Genomic DNA, 9,493 nt, shown 5'->3' with positions numbered 1-9,493 from the left:
TATGTAGGAGCAGGAATTCGAAATCTTCATCATTTTCATATCAAAGTTCTCGGAACAAACGGTTATTAGGAGAATTAGCTTTTATTTTATTGATGCCAGAAATAACCAATTTTTCGCAGCCAAAAGTTGACGATGAATGACATAATGAATGGTGAGATAACTTCCGGTACTTCTTTTTTAAGGTGACCCAGAAACCCAGTATGACAACCAGACATGGTTGGAGCACCATCTGTTGCACAAGCACTTACATTTGTGAGGGGAATTTCTTTTTCCTCAAAATAATCTTTGACCAATTTAAAAATCGACGATCCTTTTGTATCTGTGTTCAAAGTTCTTGTAAACAACATTTCCTCGTTAATCTCCTTACTCTCATTTATGAATCTCACTTAAGCCAAAACAGCTTTGTTATCTATCACAGTTGATTCATCAATCTGCAACGCAAATTTACCTTCTTTCAGAAATTTTATGAGTTTTGATTCAACGTCGGCGGCCATCTCATCAATACGCCTGGAAACAGTATTATTGTTCAGAGGACCAGAGTGACTTATCAGATTTCCGCCTGCTATACCAAATAGTATGACGAAAACGATCCTGCACTTGAATTTTTTTTAATTTTTAACTATCATAGTTCTTTGTCTACACCAGAACCATAGGTTTCATATATATTTTCAATTTCAATCTCAAATAGCTTTTATTATTAATATTATTAGCAATTTTTATCTTTTGAGGACTCGTCGCCCCCCTAAGGATTATCGCCCCCTTAAGAAGCTCCATCGCCCCCTTTGGGGCGATCGCCCCCAGGTTGGGAACCACTGGTGTAGACCTTAATATTATTTTACTAATTCAGTGAAATTATGATACATAACATTATAACCAAAAAACTTTCGTAAAGAGTAAAAAAAATTTTCTCGGTCAACTTATGAATTATTTAGAATAGTACATTTCTTAACACCACTAAATTTAGCTTATTTCAACTATCAATAACATACAAGATAAACAAATAGTTAGGTATCGAAGATTTTGCCCTGTTTTATTATATAGTACATAATTCCTTCTAATAATTCGGTTCTTCATAAAAATGGTCAACTTGACAGGTTTCCCAGGTACCTAACTTCTCCACCCAAGAGAAAGAATCTCAAATAGACTTCTCAAAACAAGGATAAACCTCATACCAATATCCTATCATTTCTGAAAAATAGCAGTTGTAGGCAGTATTTCACTAAGTTATTACAGTAAATGCCATCATTTAAGGACAGGTCGTTTTTTCAAAGAAATAAATGTAGTGGTAGTTCACGATTTTGTTATAAAAATTTATTCTGGTTAAGCAGGATATTTGTGACTCACTATAACATATTTTTAAAAAAGAACATTTACTATTGATATTAAAAAAATTCCCTGAAAGAATTCTTTTTAAAAATCGAAAGTGAAAAAAAAACTCTTATTTATTGTAAACTTGCGACCACTTTTTAAATAGAGTTACTAATAAGTAATAGAAATTTTGGACTTTGATATAAAAATCTTGCAAATGCTCTTTTTCGAAATCTAAAGTCGTGGTTCTAAAAATGGATAAGGAAATATTCTCGAATATTAATTGTAAAGTTACAACCACTTTTAACATCGAATCACTTTTAATGTCATTTCAAAAATACGAATTAAAATTATTAGAGTAGGCAGAATCAGTTTTTAAAATATACAGGTAGAATAAAAACAACATCAGTTAAAAGAAAAAGCCATATGGTAGAAAATGGAAAACCAAACTATTATCTGAGAAAGGTGATTGCGATAAAGAAGCAGTTATTCAACTACGTTTTCAACATACACAACCCTGCTATTGTGCAACCTTCACAGAACTGGGCACGTTACAACGCACGGGGACGTCAAGGGAATTAATACAGCTGCTGTCCTGTCTCCTCACATTTGAAGGGCATCTACATGAAAATAAATAAAGAGTTGGCAAAATATTATCTAGAAATTCACTGGAGCGATGCCAATTCTAGTCAGACGATATTTCTCTTTTTTTGGAAGAATTCTACCATTTATTTGGAACAGAATTTCAAAAAATAAACAGACGATAGTTTAAAGTATGGATGAATTCATAATTTAGGTATTCTTTCGATAAGAATTTTAAAATTATTGTGATGCTTGCAACTCGACTGCAATAACATTTAATTTTTTCTTGTTAGATAAATACTAATTTTTTAAACATCGTATGAAACCTCTATTAAAAAGTGAAAAACAATAAAGATCCCTCCTAAAATATAATAAAGATAGGTTGCAAAAAAAAAATGTCTAAAATAAAAACAGAGCTCCAAAAATTGTCCCGGATTTTGCAAATGATATTGTTTTTATGTTTAAAATGGTCGCAAAATGCATGCTTTAATACTTAATTTTTGTTTAATAAAATTATTTTGCTCACCATTATATTTACATAATTTAATTTAAAATAATAAACAAAATTACTTAAAGAAATCCATTCTAACGCCATCGTAATAACACATATTCAAATTTTTTATGCTATTTGCACTTGCAGCCGAGCCACTTAGCAACACTAAAAGGAAACAATTGATTTTTGCTAAGTTCTTATTCATATTTCAAAAGTTGTGTTTTTTTCCTTTTAATTTTAATTTAATAATTCTTATTGAATTTAGAATTGCATGAATTTATGTCAGTATTTTGAACTTTCTTTTTTCATAGTATGCATTAGCGGTAAAATTTTCTAAGCAATTCCAATAAACCTTTTCTTAGATTTTGATTTATTATTCGTAAATAGTGTTTTTTTTCTTCTTTTTTTGTCTTATTTTCATGCATTATACATTAATTTCACTCAAGTATATGATAAATTCTACTACAAACAGAAAAAAAAAATGATGGATTGATAATTTATTGAAAAAGAATTATAAGCAATAACGCTCTTCTTTTCTCATTTTTCTATTGCTTTAAAAGGATTATTGGTGAATGCCGATCATATTACATGCCGATCGCATGGAAATAAATTTTTTAAAAAAGATGTAAAAATACTTAAAATCAAATCGTTATTTACTTTAGGTGTAAAAGACAAAATTTACTTTTCCGCCGTTAACACTCCACATCTTAAAAGAAAAATGCATTTCTTAAAATTAAAATTTCACAAATAACCAAAGGATTAAATAGAATATTATTAATTCGATTAATAATAACAATAAGTTTATTGTCCAATACTAATAGTAAAGCTTTTTTACGCAGCGGGGCGTTGTTACCATCTGTTTAGAAAATGTTGCTGTTTTTTTTTTCTTTTTTTGTAGAAGAAAAAAAGAACTTTACATGGTGTAACCCTGCCGTCTTTTATATGCTGTAACCATGGAAACTCTTTATATACTTCTCTGTGTTTAAATTATATCAACAAAGAATTTTTTTTCCTTCTTTAAAATCCTAACAAGCTTCGTTTTTTTCTCTCTCTTTGTCCTCGTAAGTTCAGGGAAATTTTATTACGTACTGGTGTGAACTACAGAAACTATTAAAACTATATATTAATTTTTCCCTTGCCAGTAAGTTCTACAACATGGGTTGAAATTCTTAGAGAGATAGTACAATGAAAAAGTCGAAAAAATTATCAGAGAAAGAAGAAAAAAAAATGTCAAGGTAGATGTGAACAAGTCCGTGAACTTATCTTAAGCGAAACGAGTTAGTAATTTTTTTCCCTTCTGCTTTGGAGTTTAAATTCGTTACTGTATTTTACGAAAACATTATTATAGCAACCGTTGAACTTAAAAAAGTAAAATTTTTACTGACCAAACCGGTTTTCATCCATTTCAAATCTTTCAATAGGGCTCCAGAAAATAGATGAATGTTTTTATTGGAGAAGGAATTGAATACTAAGAGTAAAATTGAATTACCCGAAATAACTAAGTTGAAACAGTGTTACTGAGAAACTAAGCCTTTTACTATTATTAATAAAAAATGCATTAAAAACGATTCAAATTTCTTTCATTTATCAGTCCAGTCGTTAATGCAAAAAAAGGGTGTTTCTTCTGGAAAAATCAATACCCAAGTTATTTACGCATCAAACATTATTATCTACACAAGCGAATTATCGCGTTTCCTTTGTATTTTTTTCGAACTGAATCGAACAAAGCCAAGCACGAAGTTGCAAAGATTTTTAAACATACTAGGAGGCTCCGTTCAGCAGCAACATAATTTGTTTTCATTCATCATTGTTTTTTCTGCCTCTAAATGCCAATAAAACATTTTGTTTACAAAATATACAATTATTGTAGTTTTATGTAAGAACATTTTGTTATTATGTTAATCGCAACGAAATGGACAATTCCCATAAATTGGAAGGGAAAAAATCTTTATTAAAAAAGGAACAAAAAAATTAACTTTAGAGGATACAGATTGTGTAACTCAATAAGAAGAAGTAAATGAGAAATAGACCGAGATAGCCTGGTTGGCAGGGAGCTGGACTCCCTCTCGTGTGACTGGGGGTTCGAATCCAGCCGGTCTGTGTAGTAAATGGCGACTGGTGCACGTTAAATTTGTTGGATCACAAAGTCCTCCATGTTCTTATAACAAATTATACCTCTGGGGGTACTGAATTGGAGATTGAACGTTCGTTCTCTGGTTCAAGTCAAAATTACTATCTGTGGATGAGTGAATGGGTCCGCCCTAGAAAACTGGTGTGACAGAAGTTAATTGCAAATTTTTTTAGAAAATCGCGTAATTTAGTGAGAAAATAACACTTAATGCATTTCTGATGGAGAACTCGGTTTGGCGACAAAATAGTTCTGGAACATTCAAATTTTGATAGGACTGATATTTTCGGAGTTATACAAGAATTATCAAGATTCGTCGCCAAGCCTATATAAATTGGAGTGTGCCTTGTAGACAGAGTTGTAGCATATAGTCTGTTTTGTGATTGCAATAATATTTTGATCTACGAGTTTACAGACCCGCCTGAGACTATGAAGTTTGCGTTTTGTGTGTTGCACTGATACATGTGATGTGATTGAGTGTTGGAAATTGCTGTAATTTCTGAAAGATTCTACGAATACAGTTTTCGTGTTTTAAGGACTGTTTTATTCTACGAATCAACACCTCCTAGAAGAAGGAAAGCCTCTGCCAAAATAAATTTAGTAGTCCGACGTAACAAACATAAACTGCGCAGTGGAGAGAAAATACTAAATATGTCACTATGTATGGGCTACTAAATTGCGCAGTGAGGGAAAATAAGAAAGATGTTACTATGTTCTCGTTTATGGTAACCGGTCCGGAGGCCTTTCCTTTTCTAGGAGGTATTGCACGAACCCTAGTGCTCAGAACAATACCCATTCCAAGATGATGCTGTCACTAAATATTTTTAGAACATTAGTTCTTAAAATAGGCATGCACAAACTTTTTGAGTGAAGAGCCACTTGCACAACAGGTAGAATAATGAAGGGCAGTACGCATATTTAGACATGTTGGCGGCAAATATAATTTTTTTTATAAAAATAGGTATTCTAAGCAATAAATTTTTTTTAACAGTAAACTTAATAGCATATTTGCAGAAAATTAAATACCTTTAATTATTTAAAAATAAAAAAAAACTGATACTTTTTTACAAAACCTTTTTCCATTTTTCACCATAATTATTTTTATATCTTGATATAATTATATAAATTCCAACCAAAAAAAAAAACAGTAGCGCTTCAGTATGAAAGTCAAATATGGATAATATATACGCATTTAAAAAATCTTTTTCCATTTTTCACAACAATTATATTTATATCTTGATACAATTATATAAAGATATATGAATTCCAACCAAAAAAAAAAAAANAAAAAAAAAAAAAAAAAAAAAAAAAAAAAAAAAAAAAAAAAACAGTAGCACTTCAGTATGAAAGTCAAATATATATATACGCATTTTATAGAGTAATAGAAGTTTGAATTAAATATTTTTATTAAAGAGAATTTATAATGTTTAAACCAAAACCAAAATTTAAATAAATCCACTATAGTAATAATAAGATTCAATATTTATTTAGTATAATTTTTCAGATAATTCTTTGTTTTGAATCATTAGAGGTCGTCTAAACAACTAATCATTAGAAAACGTCTTTTAAATTACAAACAGTAAGCAGTTTAAAATCTCTAGTTTTTGAATTTTTCATGGTATCATTGTATGAAAAATATCAGGGGTCTAAATACCACGTTCAAATGCATATCAACTACCGAAATGGCGAAAAAATAACTTAATATTTAGGATGAAATCTGCACAAAGAAATTGTACAAAATTGTGATTATTTAAATTAGTGTGTGGTATAACATCGTAGTTAATGAAACGGGACTGTCAAAATCGCGAAGAAAAGCATCGTAAAAATTGCAAAAACGAAAAGAAAAAAAGGAAGATTAAATTTAAGATGAAATTAGTACAAATAAAGTGCGCCAATAAGTAATTATTTAAATGCCTAGTTTAAAATGCATATGTCGTAATAAAAATCGACATTTTTAAAACTAAGTGAGAAAGCAACGCTGCCGAAAATATGACAGAAAAACAACTTGGATTTACAATGCAATCGGACAGATTAAGTATCGTTCGAGATTTCCAGATATGCACTTAGAACATCGAATTCTGTATGAAGCATTTTCTAACTAATTCTAATATAGATAACTTGGTAAAAAAAGTCACCAACTCTTTAATAATTACTTAGAGCTAAATGTTCATTATTTTATTCATAACCTTACTAACTGAACATTTAAAATTGTGGATGCGTAAAATGTATGCAAAACCCTGGTTTGTACTTTTTGCTTTATTATTTTAAATATTAACCACTCTAACTCACATGAAAATTATTTTGATTTCAAAAAAAATCCCATAATCAGCCTATAAATAATATTTTCCAGCTTTTAAAACACATTTAGAAAGTAGGTAAAGTTAAACTTTAATGACTCCCCCCCCCCCGGCTTTAAAAAAAAATAGTGCTTTACACAGATCTTTTTATCAATCACAAGTATACATCAGCATGTTTTCCTAATTCTAAGAATTATGTTTCCAATTTTTGTGAAAGAATTTCTAAATTAAAATCAATAAGACAGTAAAATTTTTAATACCGAATGGTTAAACACTAGTAATTGAATTGATTTTCCTGAATCTAATTTTCATTATTAAAACTTAATGTCTCCCCCTTCAGAAGGTAAAGGAAAGATAGAAGCTTGGCCTTTAAATTGTTAAAAATGAACTACATGCGGCCAAAAAGACAACTTAGTACATTTTACACCAAAATCAACCGAATACACACCAAATATTGTTTACTCTTAAAATCAAAAAATGTTTTGTATATCATTTAAAATATTTGCATGCTAATGTACAGAATTTATTTTCATGTTGCTTTATCATTTTCGTATTACCTGAGCTCTTACAAAAGAATAATCTGCAATATAATATCACCTCATAATGTAATATTGCCTCTGCGTTAAAAATAAATATCTAAAAACTCTTACATATTGTATAATTTCAACATTATTTATATAATAATTCACTTTGAAATAACATCAATTTCTTATGAGGGTTAAATAGAACACAAACGGCGGTTTAGGCAAGTTGTTTTAGTGTTAACACAGAATGGCTAAACAACAATTGAATTGATTTTCCTGGATCTAATATTCATTTTTAAAACTTAATCGCTTCTCCCTGCAAGCCTTAAAAGAAGCTTTACTTTTAATGAATGTCTTGTTACATATGGACTATAGCCAGATGAATATTAATCGTGCAGCAAAAACACAACTTGGCTCATTCTACACCAAACCACCTAATGTACACCAAAAAGTGTTTACCCTGAAATTCAAAACATTTTGCATAAATAACCACTCAACACAACGGAAACAAATGAAAGTTCATTTATTAGGACATATTTAAACACAAAACCATTAAATAAAGAAGCCCCATTGGAACCACATCTTTAAAAAGAGTCAACAATCATTAAATGTTGTAGATAATAAAAAGAATGGGGCATATAAAATGAAAGAAAAGTAAAGGTTATTTTAACATTTACAAAATTTATTCAAAAGTAATATGGAATTGCATGTCCAGATCAAATAAGAAAAATACACATGCTCTAATCATTGCTCGATGGTAATAAAGCCTCGCCTTTTCCACTGGAATTCCTTGTCCTATTCTCGACAAAATGAATCAATCTGGAAAGACAAATTAAAATGAATTAATATCTCAGATTAAAATATAAATCATGAATTCATTTGGAAAAATACTATGATTTAAAATTAATTGTTGAATCTAAGCATAAAAATACGCTAAAAGAAAAAGTAAAATTGTTATCGTTCTAAAAATTGATAAACTCCACTCACCTAACTTTTAAGTTTCAATAATTTTTTTAACAGCTACTTTCGCACACTTCAATTTTTATTAATAAAAATAATCTTTTTTTGAATTATAGATGAAATGTGGGTTTTTACTGCAACACAAATTCTTTGATTCCTTTTGCACTTTTTTGAACCAACCAATCTAACCAATGTACTTGTTATACCACTTATTATGGACAACTGCTATTGATAAACAAGGAAGATGAGGGAAGAGATTGGGTTCACTTATTAAGAGCCAAACCTGCTTTGCTAGATTCTTTTTCATTTAAAGCCAGAGATTTAATCTATCAGAAAAAGGACAAAACTCAGGAAGATATACATCAAAAATTTGCAAAGAAAGAGGCTAAATCAAAAATATGATTGAGATTACTTATTGAGGGATTTAATATTTTAAGATTTAATCTTTTATTCTAAATAGCTTAATAAACATTTTGTTATAAATCTATTACAAGTACTGTACAATTTAGTTACTACAACAATAGTTTCAAGTTTCTTATCGTTTTTTTTTTTGGGGGGGGGGGAGGTTCTTGTTAAGAGTTAATTTCGTAGATAACTTTTGAGCAATGTTCTCAAACAAATCCGCTTAACATAATTTTTGAATAAAGATTAATCTTTTTAAATAATTTTTTACAGAATTATTGAATATAATTGAAATTAAATGTTAAATAAAGGTTAAATATGATTATTTTAACAATTTACTGTATTCTACTAACTTATATAAGTATACACCGTATAAAAAATTTAGCAATAGAAAAATTGAAATATAATAAAAAAAATTAACAATGAACATAAGCATTTTTTAAAATAGGAATGGGATAATTACGATTTTAACAACTGCAGATTCAATGATTCCTGTAGTTTTCTTTATAAGTAAAATATAAATTAAGACCAAAAGCAATAATTTCACATAAGCCTCATTTTAAAGTTGATCCATGTAGGTAATATGTTTTTATGCAATGCACTTTTTTTTCCCTGTGAAAACATGGTAACTTCCTTTTTTGAAACATTATTAAGGAATACACATTTTACGAAAGAAAAACAAATCTTCAAATGATCTTTTAATTCATACTACTAACAGAAGCCTAACAGCTGGCTTGATACACTTTATTTAAAAAATAAAAAGATTTAATTTAGGGTGACCTGGGGGGGGGGGGGAATT

General features: G+C 29.3%; 1 protein-coding gene and 1 long non-coding RNA gene across 2 annotated transcripts in view; one reads left to right on the top strand and one right to left on the bottom strand.

Moving 5' to 3' along the window:
* LOC107447369 (terminal uridylyltransferase 4) overlaps positions 1-9,493 on the top strand; it is a 94,965-nt gene that overhangs the window by 13,505 nt on the left and 71,967 nt on the right. The gene's annotated exons all lie outside the window — the stretch shown is intronic.
* The window catches only part of LOC107447372 (uncharacterized), a 6,717-nt gene continuing 5,062 nt past the window's right edge, over positions 7,839-9,493 (bottom strand). Inside the window, exon 2 of the long non-coding RNA XR_001584517.2 lies at positions 7,839-8,151. This is a non-coding gene — a long non-coding RNA (uncharacterized lncRNA). The remainder of the gene's footprint in view (positions 8,152-9,493) is intronic.

Source organism: Parasteatoda tepidariorum, chromosome 8 (assembly GCF_043381705.1).
Source record: "Parasteatoda tepidariorum isolate YZ-2023 chromosome 8, CAS_Ptep_4.0, whole genome shotgun sequence".
NCBI lineage: Eukaryota > Metazoa > Arthropoda > Arachnida > Araneae > Theridiidae > Parasteatoda > Parasteatoda tepidariorum.
This window is presented reverse-complemented; position numbering and strand designations above follow the sequence as displayed.